At 42.7% G+C, this 23,346-nt stretch overlaps 1 long non-coding RNA gene across 2 annotated transcripts in view; it reads right to left on the reverse strand.

Moving 5' to 3' along the window:
- Positions 1–3,902: 3,902 nt before the first annotated feature.
- Positions 3,903–23,346, reverse strand: part of LOC137638254 (uncharacterized) — a 32,606-nt gene continuing 13,162 nt past the window's right edge. For both annotated transcript variants that reach the window (XR_011043962.1, XR_011043961.1), the window contains one exon: positions 3,903–4,846. This is a non-coding gene — a long non-coding RNA (uncharacterized lncRNA). The remainder of the gene's footprint in view (positions 4,847–23,346) is intronic.

The following is a 23,346-nucleotide window of genomic DNA, read 5'->3' on the forward strand; positions in this document are numbered from 1 at the left end:
GTAAACATTTTTCATAAGGTAGTTTTTTTTAGTCGTGGTTATATAAAATCTCTATTGTATTGTTTAGAATAGCGTCGGCTTTTGATAAAGTGTGTTAAGGTAATCTTGCCTTCCAACGCTGTTTTCCTTAGGTTTTGTATTTGAGAACTTTATTGCACAGCTAAAGTGATTCAGGTGTCGATGTGTAAGATGAATGCGTACTTCGGTCCGATCTGACTGTCTGCTGGGGGAAGCAGCAAGGATGGTCAGGGCAGTAGTCTTGCACCTCTCTTCTCTTTTACCCGACTCAATCATGTGCATGGAATGGCCCGAGACTGGGAGGCAACTTGGCATTTGTGAATCTTGTCTGCTTTTGACCGAGCTTCAGGTGTCTGTAGTAATGGATCGTTCTGAAATTGCACAAAGGCCTGAAAACGACTCTGTTACTTCTTTAAGATTTTTTGTTTGCTTTCCATTCTAGAAGTTTTAATGAATTATTTTTTGACCTAGTGTATAGTTTTGTTTCATTAAAGAATTTGTAACTTTATAATTGCTGGAATCTACTATATAGTACATAAATGTTTTACCATTTTAACTTCAGGAGAGGTCCAAACTATTCCTGGAGTTATTAAATTACAATCCATAAATCATTCTATGTAAAATTATTAATAAAATGTTGGAAAAAAAGAAGGAAAAGGAAAGCATTCAAGGGCCTAGTAACATTGCTTCTTCAGAAGAAAACTGCATTTAAGTTACTGGTTATTAGGTGGGACAGGGGATGGCCTTGGTGGGCTTTCCTTTTCCCTCCTTTTTTATTAATAATTTTATCTGTGTATTACAGAAAACACTGCTTACTTTCACAGTCATGAAAAATGTAAACTCAAATGCTGAGCTTCAAATGCACCTGCAGTTTTCAAAAAGGAAAACGGGCATTGTCCAGATAACAGAAAACGGGAATTTTTGTCAGTCAGTGCATCTTCGATGAAGGATGACTCGACTAGAGCCATTCTTGGTCAAATTGTGAGAGTAATGAGTGACAATTGTAAGTTTTCTTTAAATGGAGAGCATTTAAAGCTTTCAGTAAATGGGGCACCATGAATTTGATGTAATGTCATTGACTCGAGTGTTAGGATTTAATTTATATAGCTAAACTGATTACACTGAAATCTCTCATGTTGGGCATCCAATCTTCTACAATAAAAGTATTTAAAAAGTTTTATTGTTCATATTCACATATACTGTACCTAAAATATTATGTCGCTACCTTCAAGATTTAATAAGAGGCTTTTGAAGTAACATCAACTAATAAAAATAGCAAGGCCATTATTATTATGACTTTAGTCAGGGAAAAAACCTAGATAGATATTTGAATTAAGAAGTAGACTGATCCAAAATGAATTACCGAGATATAGTTTGCCCATCTTGACTTTGTACTTCATATTCATAAAACACTAGCACGGCTCCTCTTCCCCAAGGGGGAGTGAACAAAATCTGTACATGGGGAATCGATAACAGTCCATATGGACAAGTGGGTAGTTAAGAGTGGAGACTTCATGAACCTACTAGCCCATTTTTTGTGGGGAATAAGGCATTTGCTGATACTAGAAGGGGCAGGGGGACGTTTAGGGAGAATACTCTGCCTAATGAGCTTTAACATAAGAATACAGATTACTATGTATTTTTGTAATTTTTATTTTTCTTCAGGTTTTCTTATTATATACCAGGTTAACTAAATTAAAAAGTGCAATACCTTTCATATGCATTTTATTTCAAAATCGATGTTACAAATGTTTAAATATGGTAAACTAAGTTAAAATATCTTTTCATGGTTAAAAAGTACTCGATATAAATAATTGCATCCGTTATATATAGAATATTCTCATATAGGAAACTAACTGCTTTTATCTCTCACATTGCCATATTAAACAGTGCACAACACTTTTCAAGATTAAATTACCTGCTACTTGCTAAGGTCCACAGCATAAGAACAACTAGTATAGACAAAAATGCTTGTTAGATACAGGAGCTGGGGTTTTGAATGATTATCTATGGCAAAAGTGACAGCACTGCTTATATCCAAGTCAAGGTAGACGGCCCAACATTTAGACATCAGTCATCAGTAATATGCACATTACAGTACTAACTTCAGTTGTATCGTAGGTTCATTATAGTCAAGTGTAAAGGATTTTTTTTTCTGAAAAGTACAAGTTATTTGAATAGCTAATTAGTCACCTTTACCCATAACGGAAATGAAACGCCTAAGTTGATTAATTCCTGGAGTTTAGCCAGGTGGTGGTTATTTCTTAAGAAATATCTTAAAAAGTATTAAATAGTATTGGTAACCAAAATTTACCAAATTGTTTTAAGAAACGCACAAATTTTTTCTTTGAACTTCCCTCTTGCCCACAATCTGATTACTTTTTCTCCTTTGAAGTAGTGCCCCCCCCCCCCCTTTCTATATCCATTTAAATTTAGCCTACTTAAGAACCAGATGTGTCTGAGCATCTCTTCACAAAATCTTAACCATTTGCTTTAAGCCTCTCAGTAAAAACCTGTAAGTTTTATTATAAAACCCCTCTTACAACATCCACTTGAAGAAATATTACATGAACAGATTTAATACGTGATTATAGATTTAAAACTACTTCATTGATTCCTTCCTTCTCTGAAGACATCATGTAAAACTAATGCTTCCATGGAACTCAAATTATTATACCTTTCATACAAAATTTATCAATTCAATCTGTAAAATGCTTCAAACTACAACTTAACTATAATAACTACAAAGGCTATATTCTATGCTAGATTATGAGGGAGTTAATTGCATCTTTTGTATAAATAATATGCAGTTTAAAACCACAAAAATAAGCAAAGCTTAAAACCACTAGTCAAGAGATTTTACCGTTTTAAAAAGTAATTCTGTCATTCTAATTTTTGAAAACAAATATCCATTCACTGGATTGAAAAAATAACAGGATCTGCTACTGCAACCAAGCATGTAAAATGTACGTGACAAGAATAATCAAAATGATTGATATATTGGGAAAATGATTAATTACCGGGTAAAAAAAATTACTAAAGTATATTTGAAATAATCTTACATGCAAGCACCTTAGGAGAAAGTTTTCAAACAATCTAAACTGATTTTGAAAATTACATTTTCACTGTGAATATGACCTTAATTCCAATGTGAGAGAGAGAGAGAGAGAGAGAGAGAGAGAGAGAGAGAGAGAGAGAGAGAGAGAGAGAGAGAGAGAGAGAGAGAGAGAGAGAGAGAGAGAGAGAGATTATGTCAGCTTTCTAATCATCTAGTTATTCTATTCATGACTTTACAAAAGCTAAGCCAGAACACTTGGTTCTCCCTTCAACTGAAATAGGGGAAAATTTTATCTTAAAACGGAGATTTAAAAAAATTTCAATTGAGCAAGAGGGAAGGAAATTATTATTTTGAAACATACAAGGACACCTCATAAATTAGTATTTGTTTTAAAGTCTAGTATATTCATAAAATCAATGCTTGTGTTGATTGCTAGAATACAATGATCTATTTTCCCCAGAAACCCTAAGGCAGTGTCAGAACAGTATTGGCAATACGTGGCTAATTAGAGAGCCAGACTTTATGTTGTTCAATAGCTTCTACCTTGAGCAAATCTGCTTATTCTTTCAAGAGGATATAGGCCTAGATTCAAAATTGTGTAAGAGGAATTCAATGAGTTGCTATTAATTAGGTGATAAGTCTTTCAGACAGATTTGAAATAGTATACATACAAAGATGAAATGATAGTTAAAATTAATTTGTTGTAGGTTATACTCACACGCAATTAATATACTTTATCACACAAATTGTGAAAAGATTTTAAATTAATTACTAAAAAGATTATTGTTGATTTCCATTGTCACACATTTTGACAACTTGTTTACAGTACTTTACACAATTCTAAATATGAGATGATCTAGAAAGACCAAGAGGAAACTGAAATTTGATTTTAACAACTTGTTAATGAAAATTGAAAGCATGGGTAGAAAATTTCTGGGGAAGAAGTCCTAACTCATTTACATTTGCTGGTCGTATTTGGTTGTTAATGTTTAATTTCCTCATTTTTTCAAAAACATTTACAGTAATACACAATATAAAAACGATCCATTTAACAATACAGTCCCTGCTAATCAATTTAAAAGGTAATATTAATCCATTATCAGTCGGTATATTTGTAATTTTCAAGCAACTGAACGAATGATTGTATTTAATATCAAATAATTATTACCAAATTGCAACTTGAATTTGAACAATGAAACAAGCTCATAAATGATGAACTGGACTTAAATTTTCAGGTAAAAATTTGGGCTTGATTCAAATTTTTTAATTAAAGATGCATAAAATGAAAAACTAACAAATTAAAAGTTAATAGCTTTAATAATTAAATTTGAGGCTTCCTGAAATAATGATACTGTGATAAACTTGAATTAATCAGGTAATATTGTTATTATAAAAATCTACGTTACTTTTATACTGTAACTTAACTAGTTTTACTTTTACCTTCAGTTACTGATTGCTATAGAACTAATCAGATATAAATGGAGTGACCAATGTAACATAACACGCCAAAATCGGGTCAACTGAGTATTTTATTCCTACTGTCATTATTTACTCATAAGCGAATACTCAAGAAAGTTTGATAAGCTGCTTCATTGGGACTTGTTTGGTGTCAATTATTCTGTCCTCCTTGGAAACTTTCTGGAATTTTTCAGTAGTAAATCCCTGATTATAGATAAATCTCTGCTGATCTTCCTCGTTAGTGATTATTTGCCGTTAACTTTTCTGTTTTGACCTGGAGACTAAATTTCCTTCTCTTTCGAGGATTCTAGCCTGAAAAATAAATAAAAGAAGTTAATTATACAGATGTATCAGTCTTGTTCATAATCTTACTGTGCACCTCCATAGCAGGACTATACTTTTGGTAAAATATTCTACATGATAAACTACACAGAATATAAAATATTCTAGTATATTATTTAGAAAAGTGGAAACAATGAAAATCTAGACATGTCCATGACATTTACAATAGAAAATATTACAACTGAAAGCATCTCTTGTTAAGTGGTAATGTTTTACCTCCAATATCCTAAGAAGGAAATACTTCATTACAATAACCTCATTACAATGACCTAATAACTTCCTTCTGGTAATCAACTGATTAACATGAGCTCTCTAAATTGTCAATTAATCCCTACAATTTTCTTCAAGAGATACTCATACTTGGTCAAACACTCAAAAAATTTTATATAGAAACTTATGTATAAATTATGAACAAAAATAGGATTTATTGACATATATTGTTTAGTATACATGAGTATAATGCTATGCAAATTTTTAAATAATCTCGTGTATTCACTCAAAAAAAAAAAAATAAAAATATAAAAAAAAGACCTGCAACTTTCCACATTTTTCAATTTTTTTGCATCATTTCTTGTAACAGAAATGACATGCTAAATTTACTTTATATATTATATGGATCCTCCTTAAAGTAACTTTAGCTATCCTATCATCTTTAAGGAAAGTTTCTGGTTAACCTTCAATCATATGAACCAGCTTCTTATAGCCAGATTCCCCATAAAAACTTATCACTTTCTATGACTCAATTACCTAGTCTTGACTGGTTCATTAACAAGCTTATTTAACATTAATGTTATTTACCTACTGAGTATACTTTATCAATGGACTAACCTATCAAACACTATTAAACTAACAACCTGGTTTAACGGGAGTCCTATCTTCAACATTACTAAGCAGAATAACAATATATCTTTTTCCCATGATTAACCAATACCCGGTACCTTAACTCAATGATAAATATATCCAGGCTTATCCATTCATTACATAATCCTGACTTTACCCAGCATTGGCTGGACTTCTGCCTTGACTGACTTATAATTGTCTTATCAAATTAGTGATCATCAGCTAACAAATACATAATTGTTTTAACCATTATAGTGTGTTTATATAGCAATCATTAGCAAGAGTCAGTATTACACTCACAAATGTGTGTTCCTTTGTATAATCTAAGCCTCGGGCTATATACCTTAATAAAAAGTATACATAATTGTTAACAGGCTGGGAGACTACAACTCATTACAGAGTCTTGTCTCTTCAAAAGCTGAACTCCTCTCTACCTTGGAGATGTGAGAGTGGAGATCTAACTCATAGGAGTATAGCGCTTGAGGACATACAATAGTGTACGGGGATCCAGCGGGTGGAGACTTGCACCCCATGCAAAACTAAACACTAATAATAAGTGTAAGACCTCCTATTTCAAATAAACAGGCACCTAGTACATATGCTTGCCGATATTTCTTCCCATAAGAGAGATCTATTGGCACTCTCAGGGAAGCTGGTAACTTCCTGGACCTTTCAAACATCCTACTTATCGTGGTATTTGTAGCATGATTCCAGCAAAAAGGAGGAAGAGGGAAGAAATTACAAAAAAAAAAAATTTCATAGTCGCACAGGCCAAGGAAAACACGCTTGCGGGGAACGAGAGGAACTCTGAGAGAGTATCCAGGTGTATGTTCTTAGCATCTCCCCAAGATCAGAAAGACTGAAAGAAAGTGGATGGGTGACCGCATTTCCCATCAAACTAATGTAAGTAAAGTGAAGCCTAAGGGTAGACCCCTTTCTGAGGATTCGTTACCGCTTGTTGTCATAAGACCATACTTACGAAGGAGACAGCAAACGGTAATGCCATTCAACAAGAAGTCAGCAGAATGACCACACAGCTGTCCCACATCTAGTTATTGGATTTAACTGCAAACCAGTCTCCTTTAAAATACCTTGCACACCACAATTCAAAGAATCATCATATAAAAGAAAAAGCAAAAAATGTAAAGCGCTTGATATGGACGCTTGGACTGAGTCTATACTCTCCGCTGGTTGAAAATAACATTTGACTTCATTGACTGTCGGTTAGGCAGGGTTGCCCACCGCCCAGCAGTAAATACCATTACCTCAGTAAAGATTTAACAGCTGTATCCAGCTTTGATGAAAGCATACTCCTATTAAAGGATGAGGATTTGAATTTGTATATCATTATTACTATTACTTGCTAAGCCACAACCCTAGTTGAAAAAGCAAGATACTATAAGCCCAGGGGCTCCAACAAGGAAAATAGCACAGTGAGGAAAGGAAACAGGGAAGTAAGAGAATTAAAATGAAATATTTGAGAACAGTAACTATTAAAATAAATACTTCACAATTCAAGTATAGAAACTTTAACAAAATAAGAGGAAGAGAAAAAAGATAGAATAGCGTGACAGTGTGTACCCTCAAGCAAGAGGGCTCTACCCCAAGACAGCGAAAGACCATGGTATAGAGGATATGGCACTACCCAAGACTAGAGAACAATGGTTTGAATTTGGCGTGTCTTTCTAGAAGAGCTGCTTGCCATAGCTAAAGTGTCTCTTCTACCCTTACCAAGAGGAAATTAGCCACTGAACAATTAGTGCTGTATTTAACCCCTTAGGTGAAGAAGAATTGTTTGGTAATCTTAGTGTTATCAGGTGTATGAGGACAGGACAATATGTAAAAATAGGCCAGACTATTTGGTGTATGTAACCAGAGAGAAGGATCTTATGTAGTACAGTTTACCAATCAAAGGACCAAATAACTCTCTAGCGGTAATATCTCAACGGGTAGCTAGTACCCTGGCCAACCTCCTACCTATAAAGAAAAGAAAAACATTATTCATGCATCCACACTACTGGGCTGTGCATGATGGGTAACCATCGTTACCAGAACATGAGGAGTGGCAATGATGTAACAATTGAGAACATCAAAGGAAAATAGCCATACTGCCAAGGTCGAGTGTTCATAGTTCAGGCAAAGAACATCAACACTAGATTCCAGAAGTAATAAGTTTACCAAATAATTGCAGAGTTCTAGTAGTTTGGTGTTATTCATCATAAACATACATTTGAAGATAATTTGTATTTTTCCTAATACAAACCTGGTGTTATTTATATATGGATGTACTCTTTCGGCAAACCTAAAAGGTAGAAAAAAAAAATTGTGGTGTGATGATGGGAGGTGGCAACCCAACTCTACCCAGACACTAGGTAGTGGGTGGCCGGGACAATGTACATATACCTGTACCTGTAATATATATACACACACACACACACATACATACATACATACATACATACATACATACACATATACATACACACATGCACGCACATAAATACACCCACTCATAGAGAGAGAGAGAGAGAGAGAGAGAGAGAGAGAGAGAGAGAGAGAGCAGAACTTATTGGGAAACAAGAGATGGCAGGACAACTTATATAAATAACTCCAGGTTTGTATTAGGAAAAATATAAATTATCTTCAAATTTGTCATTTAATCCGACACTAACTAACGTTACGTTATTTATGAATGGATGACTCACCCTTAGGTGGATGGATAAGTCCGACAACTGGCATAGTCATTGAGCCGTGTTTTAGTACAGTATTAGAGTGAAATCGAGAGAAAATCTTGCACCGCACTTATCCAAACAAAGTAAGAATGACAGCGGCCTAACCATAAATGGTTCCGAGATTAGACAGGAAACTTACACACAAAAAATAGACTATCAATGCTTACCTCGTGGGGAGCAATGGGGACGTGTACAAGTATATCAATATGACAAATTCGTAGATAATTTATATTTTTCCTAACTATATAAACCTTACCTATTTATTAGGAGTTATACCCTCTGATGGTCCAGCACTTTACTGCAGTAGAGGGTCTTGAGTGTCTCAATGATGGGCTGGGCAATGGCGGTGGGGTAGTTTATCCACCCTGGCAGGCTCAACCATACCGCTAAGGCCAGTTCTGAGAGACCAGACCAAGACTGGACCCCTATAGGCCTTCTTCTTTATTTAAGATAGGCAAAGGCTAGGAGAAGGAAAACTCCAAAATCAAACCAAACAAGACCCCAACGGCGGAGCTTCCCAGCGCCGGCGGAAGAGGGCAATGCCTGTCGGGCAGGCAACAAGGCGGGCCATGACATAACAAGAACCCGGCAGCCCGATGCAACCAACATCGGAGAAGCCGCCTGTCTCATGTGTCTTGAGCCGCGGCAAAAACGGTGTAGGCCAAGTGTGTGTGCGTGGCTGTTGCAAAGCCCCGACCACCCAAAACAATATACCCAGCTACTGGCATTCTGTCGTTTCCTCCACCCTTCTTCATCTCTTTCTCACCATCATCATCACCACCACCAAGTCCTGAGGCGACAGCACCGTGGGTGAAGGGGGCAGGCCTGGATAGCTGGAAGCCCTTAGCCCACGACTGCACTCAGGCGGCGAGTCTAAGATTCAGTCGCTCTCTGGTGATGGTGCCGTGACACCAGAGTTCGGCAGCTGGACCCGTGACTGGGCTGGCCTATTGAGGACACTGCAGCCCACCCCACATGGGGAGGCCCCTAGAAAAGGTGGGGTAAACATCGGACACGGCAAACCCGTCTGGTCAGCTCACCGCGGCTGGCGGACATCCCACTAATGCGGTCGAAACAACAAGAAAAAAAAATATTAACCTTAGGTGCGTGGAACATCCGCACCCTCCAAGACGTGACGAACACCAACCGCCCGGAACGACGTACAGCCCTCGTCTGCAAGGAGCTAGCCCGCTTCAATGTTGATGTGGCGGCTCTTAGCGAGACCAGACTACCCGAAGAGGGCAACATCAGGGAAGCTGCAACAGGCTACACCATCTTCTGAAAAGGCAAGGCCCTAGAGGAGCCTCGCATCCACGGTGTCGGCTTCGCCATCCATTCCCAGCTAGTGCAGCAGCTCAACCTCGCTCCCAAGGCCATCAGTGAGCGCCTGATGACTGTCCGCATCCCCATCACGCGGGACAGACACCTCACCCTGATCTCTGTCTATGCCCCGACTATGACCTCAACCGATGATGACAAAGCTGCCTTCTACACCCAGCTCGACCGCACCATCCAGGCAGTGCCCGCCAATGACAAGCTTGTTGTGCTTGGCGACTTTAATGCCCGAGTAGGCAAAGACCATCGCCTGTGGGAGGGAATCATCGACCGCCATGGCATTGGAAATTGCAACGCCAATGGCCAACTCCTACTAGGTCTGTGTGCAGGACACCAACTTGTGGTAACCAACACCATCTTCCAGTTACCAAAACGACAAAAGACTACATGGAGACACCCACGATCTAAACACTGGCACACCCTGGACTACGTCCTGACCAGAGCCAGAGACCGAGGAGACGTCCGCATCACCCGATCCATGCCCGGAGCGGACGACTGCTGGACGGACCACAGACTCCTCATCTCCCGACTTTCCGTGACGACCCTACGACCACCCAGAAGGGCACCTGACCGTACGACACCAACGCTTTGATTGTAGTAAGCTCCGCAATCCACAGGTGGCACAGAACTACAAGGAGGCCTGCGAACAACACCTCGCAGACCCCGTGGGTCAGGCCACTGTTGAGCACTACTGGACCACCCTCAGAAACGCCATGGCCCGTGCCGCGGAGGAAACACTAGGCTACACCACCAAGAAACGGCAGGATTGGTTTGATGAGAACGATGCTACCATCTCTCTTCTCATTGAAACCAAACGACCAGCACGCCTGACTTTGGAAAACCAACCAACAGCAGCTAACAAATGTGCTCACAAGGTGGCTGAAGCTGGTTGCCAAAGAGGGATCCGTGAAGCCCAGAACACCTGGTGGCAAAGAAAAGCTGCAGAAATACAGAGTTTCGCTGACCAACGTGACCTGCGCAGCTTCTATGCAGCAACAAAGGAAATATTCGGTCCCACACAGTCATCAGTGGGCAGCCTGAAGGACGCGAATGGGGCCACGACTATCACCGACAGCGAGGGCATCCTGGCCAGGTGGAGGTCTCACTTTGAGAACCTCCTCAATGACCAAGCAGACACCCCAGACGATCTCCTGCGAATGACCCCGCAGCATCCCGTCCGTCACTGGATGGCACTACCACCCTCCATCCATGACTTTAACAAGGCCCTGCAGCGCATGAAGCCCGGCAAAGCCCCACGGCCAGACAACATCCCGTTGGAGCTCCTCACTCACGGTGGCCCCGGTTTGAGGAACCGTTTGATGCTCCTTATAATGAAAATATGGGAGACCAAGACCCTCCACAGTGACTTCCGCGATGCAAACATCGTTACCATCTTCAAGAAGGGAGACAGAGAGAACTGTAACAACTACCGGAGATATCACTACTAAGCATCGCGAGTAAGATTTTCGCTCGGATTCTCCTTGACCGCCTCCTTATTCTCGCAGAAGACGTCCTGCCAGAGTCCCAGTGCGGCTTTCGACCTTCCCGTGGGACCATAGACATGATCTTCTGTGCGCGACAACTACAAGAGAAGAGCCTCGAACAACAACAGCCCATAATGTTCATCTTCTGGGATTTGAAAAAGGCCTTCGACAAAGTACCTCGACCTGCCATGTGGGCTGTCCTCAAAAGATATGGCTGCCCACCCGATTTTGTCAAGCTGGTGCGTGCCCTCCATGACGGAATGGTTGGGAGAGAGTGCCACCAGAACACTCTTTCAGACCCATTCCCCATCAACGGCAGCCTGAAGCAGGGCTGTGTTCTGGCCCCAACGTGTTTCTCGCTATACACCGCAGCAATGCTCAACGAGATTCCCCCAGACACACCCTCAGTCGACCTACGTTTCCACATGGATAGAGGCGCTTTCAACCTCGCCAGACTCCGCGCCAGAACCAAGACCACATTGTGTGCAGTGCAAGAACTGCAGTATGCTGACGACAATGCCACCCCAGGTCAGACAGCAGAGGACCTGCAGTCGTTAGCTGATGCATACAACTCTGCCTACGAACGTTTTGGGATGCAAGTCAACACAGATAAAACCAAGACCCTCGTCCAACATCCACCAGGACTGATGCTCCCAAACTTCAATACTACAGTGAATGACCAACCGTTAGAACAGGTGGACCAGTTCTCCTACATAGGGAGCATCCTAACATCAGCTGCCACAAGCAAAAAGGACGTGGAGAACAGGATCAGGGCAGCCCACTCCGCCTTTGGCCGACTCAACTGCCGCGTATTTAACAACCACGCACTGAAAATGACCACCAGAATAATGATGTTCAGGGCAGTAGTCCTCTCCACGCTCCTGTAACATGGACGCTATACAGATTAAAAACCTTGAACGCTTCCAACAAATGAAACTTAGGCAGATCTTGAAAATCCCCTGGGAGAGCCACACCACCAACATTGAAGTCTTAGAACTTGCCTCGCTGACCAGCGTGGAGGCCACCATCATCCACCACCGCCTCCGCTGGATAGGACACGTGCATAGGATGGATCCATCTAGGCTCCCAAAGAAAATATTCTACGGAGAACTGACCCAGGGCACCAGAACACGAGGAGCCCCGAAAATGCGCTATAAAGATCAACAAAAGCGCACCCTGGCTCTAACTGACATCGATCCTTCCTCATGGGAAGAAACAGCCAGGGACAGGAAAACCTGGAGGAGTACGCTACACCATGGTACCGAGGACTTCGAGGAGAGGAGGAGACAAAATGAGGCAGCTAGGAGGAGAAGAAGGAGAGAGCGATTAGAACAGCCCCGCCCACCACCTACCCTCCCTTGTGAACACTCTCCACGACTCTTCCACCACAGACTAGGACTTAACAGCCACATCAGACACAAGCACCCACCCCATAGATAGGAGGCTGATGGCTAACGACAGAACCCAATACTCGGACACGAGTGGGCGCCGACGACGACGATACTTTCAGCACCGCCGAAAGTATAACCCCTAATAAACAGCATGGTTTGTATTCCAGTTACGGAACAAATAAACTATACCAGTTTCACAAGGGAAATGGTTATTACCTGCAGAGGTTGAAGCCAGCTTGCAGAGGAACCCATGGTGCTGTAACCCAAAAGAGGGGAAAATAAAGAAAGGAAAAAGCCCGATGTACTTTCATTCATACTACACTTAACCTGGGTAACCAATAACTTCAACTAACATCTACTTGTCCAAGGAGCCCAAGGTGTCTTAGACCACTTGTTGTGCAGCCACCACAGGACAGATAGAAAGTGTATCGAGGCGTCTGTGGGTCACTTTTTGTAGATCATGGGTAAAGTGAAAGTCGTTTGAAGCTTCCATACACACAGAATAACCAGAGTAACCTCAGCCCTCAACCCTCTGCTACTTGTCCAAGGAGCTCAAGGTGTTTTAGACAACTTCTTGTGAGGACACCACAGGACCAATGGAGAACGTATCTATGTTCCTGTGGGTTACATCGTGCAGGTAGGGGGCAGTGAAGGTCGTCCGACGCTTTGACACTCCAGTTTGCAATACGTTGACATCATGAGCTCTGTCCTTTTTTTGGGGGGTGAGGTTGTCATGGGGGTCAGGCTAGAGGGCAAAGTCAATGATCTTGCGAATCCAGTGAGAAATTGCATTTCTTGTGACGCTCCTCCAACGCTCGATGAGAGGGAGATCAATGATTCGACGATCAGCGCGCTGGCGAATAGCACATTGTTGAGCTGCAAGCTGGAGAACGGGGTGCTGTGGCGAATGGCGAGTTGTGGGTTGATGACCAAGTGATCGAAGTGTCGACGATCAGGGGAACAGAGTCCGCTAGCAGGGCACCAGACGATTCCTCAGACACCACCAGGTTGACAACGGCCAACGGATCTACCTCAGGCGGAGACGAACACTGCAACTCTACATCTCGCTGAAGCAACTACAGCAGCAGCACCTTGGAAGGCGGACCAGGCAAACCTAGTAACAGCTACACCTGTAAAAAAGGAGAGATAAGGATTCCCTTGGAGGCTGGGCTGTTTCACTTGGGGGAGAAAAAAAAAAAAAAAAAAAAAGTCTCGAGGACCGAGGTTGTCAAGGGGTTAAAGGGCATGCGCTGCTACTCTATGGTCTCCGGAGGAAGCCAAAGTCTCTTGAGGACCGAGGTTGTCTAGGGGTTAAAGGGGGAGGGGTTAAAATGGCATGCGCTGCTACTTTAAGGTCTCAGGAGGAAACCGTTCAAGCAGAAGCTTTGAAAGGTCAGGAAGCAGAAGAAAAGGGTTTAGGTTTCCTTCGCTTAGAAGTAACCTTTGAAGGAGAACAATCCCGTATGGACCTCTTCTTTCGCCGTTGCCCAGACCTTTCTCACCGGAAGGCAGACTACTCCTGACACTCAATACACTTGTTATTTTCATCACACCACTGACCACGCAAACCAGAAATACGGTAAGGATCAGTATCCTCAGCGGACATATAAATATCGCAGGAGAGGCCCTTGGGACCAGGGCAGGTATGCATGGCCGGCAGAAGAAGCAAACACACAAACTGAAAAAAAAAAAATGAAAAAAGCCATATGAATGGCAGTCCAAATGGTGAAGAGGGAGAGCAGCAACAACTTCTCTCTATCTATGCCAAAAACAAAGTGAAGTATAGTCACAGGTGTGGAGTGAGAGGGGTAGCTACTAACCCCCTACCCACCCGTTAACTAGCAGTATGGGTGGTTAACCCCCCCCCCCCTAAATTCTAATAGCTCGTCCTTTCAGCTTCGTCAAAAGTAACACCCCTATAAATAGCGTTAGTTTGGTTTCTAGTTACAGAACAAACTTTAATTTACTAATAAAGAAAAGGTATATAAAAGAAAAAAAAAACAGAAGAGAGAGAGAGAGAGAGAGAGAGAGAGAGAGAGAGAGAGAGAGAGAGAGAGAGAGAGAGAGACCACTTGAAGTATGACATGACAAATTCATAGATAATTTGTATTTTCCCTACCAATACAAACCTTAGCTATTTAATAGGGGTATTGTTCTCAACGTAGATGAAATGACGAGCCATTAAAATTCAACGATAGTTAACTACCCATACTGCTAATTAGCAGGGGTAGAGGAGGGTAGCTTGCTACCGGCCACCCTCACACATCTGTGATTGAGCTCACTTTCCTTGGAGGTAAGACTGCAAGGGGGATAGGGCGGGGGGGGGGGGGTTAGTTTGTTTAAATAGCTAAGGTTTGAACAGTTAGGAAAAATACAATTAATCTACGAATTTGCCATTTGGTCCATAACTGGAATACAAACCGCGCTATTTAATAGGGGTTACTCACCCATTAGGTGGGGTGGAGGTCCCACCCAATGTGGCTTTTGGCTTTGCCCGAGGGCTCCTTATCTGAGTATGTCAGTACTCAAAAATAAGGAGACCCTGCCTTCGCTAAAACCTTGCTACGCAAGGTCAGCGGCCTACAAAAGCTGTGCGTTGGGGTATATAGAAGTGTGACTGTCCAGGTAAAGTTTTTCAGAGTTCTTTAGAAGGAAAAACTGTAACTAGGACTTTTCCAAGGTATGGGGAGACAGTATTAGTTTTAATGCTAGGTACACAAGGGAACATGGTTCATCTGCAGTGGTTTGAGGTCAGCTGTGCAGAGAACCCAGGATGCTGCTTTCCGCAAGAGAGGGGAGAATGAAGAAAAGAATAAGAGCCAGTAAAACCATTTCATTCACGCAGACTAAAACCGGGTAACAATGCCCTCAACCTTCTGTTACTTGTCCAATAAGGAGCTTGAGGTTTTAAACCAGCTGTTGTGCAGCCACCACAAGACCGATAGAGAATGTATCGATTCTCCGGTGGGTCACTTCTTGCAGGTAGTGGGATATGAATGTGGTCGTGACGATTCCACACCCCAGCTTGAAAAACCTGTGTCACTGAGAAGTTTCTCTTGAATCCCAGGGACATAGCTACGCCCTTGACGTCATGACATGAAAGAGGAAGGTCTGGATTCAATGCATGGTCTATAACCTTGTAAATCCATGCTGACATGGTGTTCTTAGTGACCCTCCTCTTGGTCCTTCCTGTGCTGACGAATGGTGCAGGCACACGGGGACGGGCTGCGGCTGTTCTTTTAAGATACAGCCTCAAACTCCTCACTGGGCATAGTGAGAGATGGTCTGGGTCACTGTTACAGTACGTAGACTAGAAATCCGGAAGGCGTCGAATCGTGGATCTGCTACTCCCAAAACTAGCAGGAACACGTCTTTCAAGTCAGGTGGCGATCGGTTGCCTAGCGTAATGGTTCATAGGGAGGTCTCTTAAGATACCCGAGAACTCGTACCACGTTCCATGGGGGAGGTCTCACTTCTGAACGAAGACAGTAAGTTCATAACTCCGTATGAGTAAGGAAAGTTCTAGCGATGAAGAAATGTCCATTCCTTTTAGTCTAAAGCAAGGCTTAAGGCTGAGGAACTAAGCTATTGCTGGAATAGTGGCATCAAGAGTAGAGAAACCCCCTTCCACGACACCAAACACAGACCACTTTCCACTTTGCCTGGTAGACTGCTGCTGATGACTTACGCAGGTATCCAGACATCCTAGTGGCAACTTGTTGCAAAAATCCTCTCTCAGAGAGGAGATGCTGGTTAGTCTCCAGGCGTGAAGTCGTAGCGAAGCTACAGCTTTGTGGAATTAGTTGGCATGTGGTTGTTTGAGTAGATTGTGTCGTGGAGAGAGTTCTCTTGGGGGCTCCGTTAGAAGGTACATAAGGTCTGGAAACCCTTCAGCGTCATGCCATAGCGGAGCTATGAGGGACATTGAAAGATTGACCGATGTTCTGGTCTTGCTGAGTACCTTCCTCATCAGACAGAAAGGGGGAAAGGCGAAACGTTGATGTCGTCCCACCGTTGTTGGAATGCATCATGCCAGATAGCCTTGGGGTCTGGGACTGGGGAATGATACAGCGGGAGCCTGAAGTTCAGGGCCGTTGCAAAGAGGTCCACAGTCAGAGAACCCCACAAAGTCAGGACTTTATTGGCTACTAGATGATCCAAAGACCACTTGGTACTCACTATCCGAGATGCTCTGCTCAGGTTGTTGGCGAGCAAATTCCTTTTGCCCGGAATGAAGCGTGCCGATAGTGGTATCGAGTTGATTTCGGACCATCTCAGTATCTCTACTGCTAGATGGGATAGATGCTGCGAAAAAGTACTGCCTTGCTTGTTGATGAAAGCCACTACTGTGGTGTTGACGCTCATCACCACCACTGAGTGGCCCGCCAGGAACTGTTGAAGGGCCAGAAAGATGGCCTTTATCTCTAGGAGAATTATGCGGAGGTACTCTTCTGACTCTGACCAGAGGACTGAGATCGTGTGGTGCAACACGTGCGCCCCCCCCCCCCAACCTTTTTTTTGAAGCGTCTGAAAACAGCATCAAATCTGGGGGGAAGACGAGAAGATCCACTCCCTTTCGTAGGTTCTCGTCTGCCACCCACCACTCGAGGTCGTCCGTCAGTTCCACTCATCCCATGGGGATCAGGATGTCCAGGGAACCGCGAGTCTGATTCCACCAGAACTTGAGTTGCCACTGCAGGGATCTCATCCTGAGGCGACTATTGGGAACTATGACGGGTTAGTGATGAAAGGTGACCGAGGAGACGTAACGACGTTTGGGCTGGAAGTTCTTATTGTCTGAGAAAAGGTCTTACGACCCCTCTCAGCCTTGTTATCCTGTCGTCTGATAGGAAGGCTTTTTGGGGAGTGGTGTCTATAATCATGCCTAGGTATACCAGTCTCTGTAGGAAGCATGGACAACTTCTCGAGATTTACCATGATTCCCTGATCCTGGCTAAGTTTGAGAAGTTTGTCTCGGTGTTGAAGAAGGGTTGACACCGAGTCTGCTAGGATTAGCCAGTCGTCCAGACTGATGCCAATCCTCTGTGCCCAAGATGACACTAGGGCAAACACCGGTGAAATCTTGAGGTGCTAAGGAAAGACCGAAGCACAGCACCTTGAACTGGTACTTTCTGTTGTCTAGGCTGAATCTTAAGTACTTCCTTGAAGACGGATTGACTGGGATCTGGAAGTACGCGTCCATAGGTCCAGTGTACACATGAAGTCTTGAGGTCTTACCAATACTCTGCCCGTGTCTGCCGTCTCCATGCTAAACGGAGTTTGTTTGACAAACTTGTTCCGGGGCTGAGAGGTCGATGACTGGTCTCCATCCTCCAGACGCCTTTCTTACAAGAAAGAGTCGACCGAAGGCGGCTGGGGACCCATCGAGGACCTCTTGGAGAGCGCCCTTCTTCAACAGGGTCTGGATTTCTGCCCAAAGGGCCTCCCCCCCTTGCAGATTCCATGGCAAGGGAGTCTATTGACACTGGATTCCTGGTCAGGGGAGGGAGAGATGTTATGAACGGGACACTATATCCTAGACAAATCACGGAGATTGTCCAGGAATCGGCCCCAAGTTCCTTTCACCTGTCTGAGCAACTTTGTAGGCATCCCCCTACTGGTGGAAACTGAGGGGGAGTGCCTATCCTAGCATTTGCGGCCTCGGCTGCTCCCTTTAGGATTCTTTCCTCCCCAGGACGACTTTTTGTCTTTCCTGTCCTTGACATGAAAAAGCTTATTAGACACTGATATCTCCGCTGCTGGTTTCGTTGTCACGGTCTTGGTAGGACAGGACTGCAGAGGTGCTGGACATTTATAGGGCTTGGATGTCAAAGCCCTATGGAGGAGGGAGTCTCGGTGAGACTTCCTCCACCTCTCAGCAGCAAGTTCCACATCCTTAGGCTCAAACAGGTGGGGGGCCCTTCTAGGGAGGAATGTCTAAGCCTATTTGTCTTGACGCTGGGGACCTGTTGGTGGAACCTCTCAGACACTGCATCTCAACGTTTCAAGATTGTGTTTGCCCATAAGTTCGAAACTTCGTGGTCAAGAAACTCGATCGTGAGTGCGCCTGAGAAGAGAAAGGTCTCCATTACCTTCCTGGTACACTCCTTGGTGAAATCCTCGGATCATACCAGGTTTCCCAAGGTCCCTAACCAGATGTCCAGCCACGAAGTAGCTTGCATCGCATACTTAGTGACCTTTTCCTGGTTAAGGACTTAGGCCGCCGAGAACGAGACTGGCCGGCTGGAAAGTCTCTTAAGAGAACTCCCCTGGTTAGCTCTTCCAGAGAGTGGTGAAGTGGAAGAGCTGAACTGGGCTCCTCCAGGATCTCTAAGTACCTCCTTTGCAGTACACGAGGAGGTGGGAGGAGCTTGTTCGTAGAGCCGGTACAGTTGGAGGAGGCAAACTCGGAGAGCTGTTGGATAATCTTGTCCCTGGTACTACTCCACCCTTGAGACCTGGGCAGGGCTGCACTGGTCTTTGAGGGTTTCTGGATGCCGAAGACGCAGTCTAAGACTGTGTCTTTGCCCTCTCGAGGGGGTATCTCTGGGTCGGAAAACCCATTGAGAACCCTCAGAGTCAGAACCTGCCAGAGTGCATGTTCTGACTCTTGTTGGTCTCCTGATGTTGGACTCGCAGCGAAGTCTCCTTCTGTCCCCAAAGTGCTCTTCTTGGGGTGAGTTGCGGACATTCCTCGAGTGGCTGGCTGGCTGTCTCCGTTCTAGATGTGGTGAGGCTTTGGCAGTCTTGGAGTCTTTGGACTCCTCCCGACGGAGTTAAGACTCTTAACGTCGGGGCCTGAGTGTTGTCCCCCTCCTGATCTCTGAGGGGAACTCTCCACATGAAGGAGGTTTCCTCCAAAGTCGGGATGGAGGAGTGCCTCTCCTCGCGCGGTTCCCTTGGTGAAGGATTGTCTTCATTCGATAGGAAGGGAGAGTATCCCTTACCTTACCTTATTGCCTTATTTTTTGTTTGGGTTCCCCCAGGTCCCTCAGTGTGAGGCACCTCGTATATCCACCAGAGAGTTGCTAATACATCTTCCGGTGTATTTTGCATCTTCCAGTCTTGGATGGTCTGGGATGCATCTTAGGTATTTATCGAGCTGATTTTTAAACGCATCTACGCTCACTCCTGATATGTTTCTTAGATGAGCTGGCAGCACATTAAATAGTCGCTGCATTATCGATGCTGGTGCGTAGTGGATTAATGTCCTGTGCGCCTTTCTCAGTTTACCTGGAATGCTTTTTGGCACTATTAATCTACCTCTGCTTGCTCTTTCTGATACTTTAAGCTCCATGATGTTTTCAGCAATTCCTTCTATTTGCTTCCATGCTTGTATTATCATGTAGTGTTCTCTTCTCCTTTCTAGACTGTATAGTTTTAAAAATTGCAGTCTTTCCCAGTAATCAAGGTCCTTAACTTCTTCTATTCTAGCATTATAGGACCTTTGTACACTCTCTATTTGCGCAATATCCTTTTGGTAGTGTGGGTACCATATCACATTGCAGTACTCGAGTGTACTACGCACATAAGTTTTGTAAAGCATAATCATGTGTTCAGCTTTTCTTGTTTTAAAGTGTCTGAATAACATTCCCATTTTTGCTTTACATTTAGCCAACAGTGTTGCTATTTTGTCGTTGCATAACATATTCCTATTTAAAATTACACCAAGGTCTTTAATTGCTTCCTTGTTTGTGATTGTCTCATTATTAGGTCCCTTGTATGCATACACCATTCCTTCTCTGTTTCCATAATTTATTGATTCGAATTTATCGGAGTTAAATACCATCCTATTTATCTCCGCCCATTCATATATTTTGTTTAGATCTCTTTGTAGTGAGTTCCTATCTTCATCACAAGTAATTTCTCTACTTATTCTTGTGTCATCGGCGAAACTTCTCACTACGGAGTTTTCAACATCACAGTCTATGTCTGAGAACATAATAACAAATAGCAGTGCAGCTAATACCGTACCTTGGGGCACACCAGATATTACCTGGGCTTCATCTGATTTCTCGTCATTTGCAACCACTATCTGTTTTCTGTTTTGCAGGAATTCTTTTACCCATTTTCCTATCTTTCCCACAATATTATGCTTTCTCATTTTTTTTCTCCAATATGTTATGGTCTACCTTGTCAAAGGCTTTTGCAAAATCTAGATAGATCACTCTGTGTCTTTTTCATTTATCATATTATTGTATATGTTTTCATAGTGAGCTATCAGTTGGGTCTGTGTACTTTTTCCAGGTACGAAACCGTGTTGACCCATATTAAACAAATTCTTTTTGACCAAATGGTTCATTATTTTCTTTTTAATTACCCTCTCATACACTTTCATAATATGTGATGTTAGACTAACAGGTCTATAATTGCTTGCCTCTAGTCTTGATCCACTTTTGAAGATAGGGGTTATATAAGCTAATTTATGTTTAACATATATCTCGCTCATATTTATACTCTGTCTTAGCAGTATTGCAAGTGGCTTGGCGATAGTGTTTGCAGTTTTTTTTAACAAAATCGCTGGAACTCCATCTGGTCCGGCTGCCGATCCATTTTTAATTTCGTTTATAGCCGTAACAATATCTGCTTCATTAATATCTATATCCGTTAGATATTCAACATTTTCTTCTCTCATTTCCGTTTCATTATTCTCATTCGCAATTCTTGGCGTGAACTCACTCTTATATTTTTCTGCTAATATGTTGCAATTTCCTTTTTTTCATTCGTTAGCCGTCCTTCAATTCTTAGAGGCCCTATTTCTATTCTCCTTTTATTCATCTTTTTTGCATAGGAGTAAAGTACTTTGGGGTTTCTTTTTATATTTTGAAGTGTCCTTTCTTCTAAGTCCCTTTTTTCATTTTCTTTCGACTGTATAATCTTTTGTTCTGCATTTTCTATCTTACATTTTATTTCCCTCATTTTCCACACATTTTTTTCTTTTGCAAGATTTTTCTTCCACTTTTTAATTTTCTGAAATAAGATCCTTCTGTCTCTTGGTATGTACGTCTTTTGTTTATTGTTTTTTTTCGGTACATATTTTTCAACAATTTTCTCCAGTATTTTGTACAGTATATCCGTATTTACCTGTATATTATCACTTATAAATACATTTTTCCATTCTTTATTCAGTTCTTCATTTACTTCTGACCATTTTATATTCTTACTGTAAAAGTTATATTTTCCATATCCTTCCCAAAATTTTGTGCTTTTATTAATTCTGTGATCACTTGCTTTGGAATGAACTATCAATTCTATGACATTGTGGTCTGAAATTCCCGTGTTATACACTATTTCTTTAACATAATTCACCTCATTCACAAATACTAGATCTAGGACATTTTCCTTTCTTGTTGGAATGTGGTTTATTTGTTGCATATTATGTTCTAATAGCATATCTTGAAGCTTTTCAAATTGCCTCTTATCTTCTGCGCTACTATTACTATCTTTTTTATATTTATAGATACAACCACTTTCTTCTATCCGTTCTTTCCAATCCACGAAAGGAAAGTTAAAATCTCCGGATAGGAGTATATTCCAGTCTTTATGGTTTCTACATATATCATCTATTTTTTCTATTATTATGTCAAACTCCTTAGTGTTTGGGGGTCTGTAAACTACAATATTCATTAGTTTTTCAAATTCAAATTCTACCACAATCAATTCACATTCTGTGTTGCTGTATTTTTCACATACTTTTCCTTGATTTATGTCTCTTCCATATATTGCGGTTCCCCCTTGATTCCTATTTTTTCTGTCTGATCTATAAGTTTGGAAACCCTTTATCTGGTCATCACTGCCAGTCTCTTGGGAATACCATGTTTCACTTATACTTAATATATCTATTTTTTCAATTTGGGTTAGTTCTTCTAAGAACTCTATTTTCCTTTTAGAGTTACTCGTGACTAAACCCGGTGCATTCATTACTATTATGGTTTGGGGAGATACTGGAGGGACTAGCCTTGATGGTCTGCACGGAGTTAGCTTTACCCTCGGGAAAGTGACCGCGTCAGAAACCCCTCTTTTACTCTTCAAAAGGGTAGAGTAAGCCATGGTTCCATGTCTTGAGTCCAGAGCTATAGGCTGCTCTGACAAGTGGTCGGACAGGACAGGCTTGAATGCCTGTGTTACAGCTTTGACTTGGGCATTGAACTAAGGCTGCTGACTGACTGATGCACTGTCAGACAGATCCCCTGCAAAGAAAAAGGGACCGAAGGTTCCCTAAGAGGAGTCACCGTAATAGGTGGGTCTGCCTTAGAAGGGAGTTAAGGGATCCTGAACCCCTCTGCCGGTGCCCGTTTTGCCTCTCCCGCAGGACACGCTGGAATGCGTTTGCGGGGAAGGGAATGAGGCGATGGTGACCTTGCCGGGTGTAGTTCCTGCGCCCGTGCCTGTTGGTGCGCGGGAGAATATTGGCGCTCGCACGCGCAGGAAAATATTGGCGCGCAGGAGAGTATTGGCGCGCGCCAGAGGCATGCAGGCGAGTGGTGGCACCTGTGCGCAGTTGAGTGCAGATGTCCAGGAGTGTGCTGGATTGATTGAGCGTGTTGTTTTACCTGCAGAGCTGCAGTGTGTTGGCGCACAGGAACTCGTTGACGTGCAGGCGAGTACTGGCGCGGGGGAGCCTGCTGGTGTGCTGGGGAGAATTGGCCCGCAGGAGATCATGGGCGTGTATGCGCAGGAGATCGTGG

This window comes from Palaemon carinicauda, chromosome 3 (assembly GCF_036898095.1).
Source record: "Palaemon carinicauda isolate YSFRI2023 chromosome 3, ASM3689809v2, whole genome shotgun sequence".
In the NCBI taxonomy this organism is placed as follows: Eukaryota; Metazoa; Arthropoda; class Malacostraca; order Decapoda; family Palaemonidae; genus Palaemon; species Palaemon carinicauda.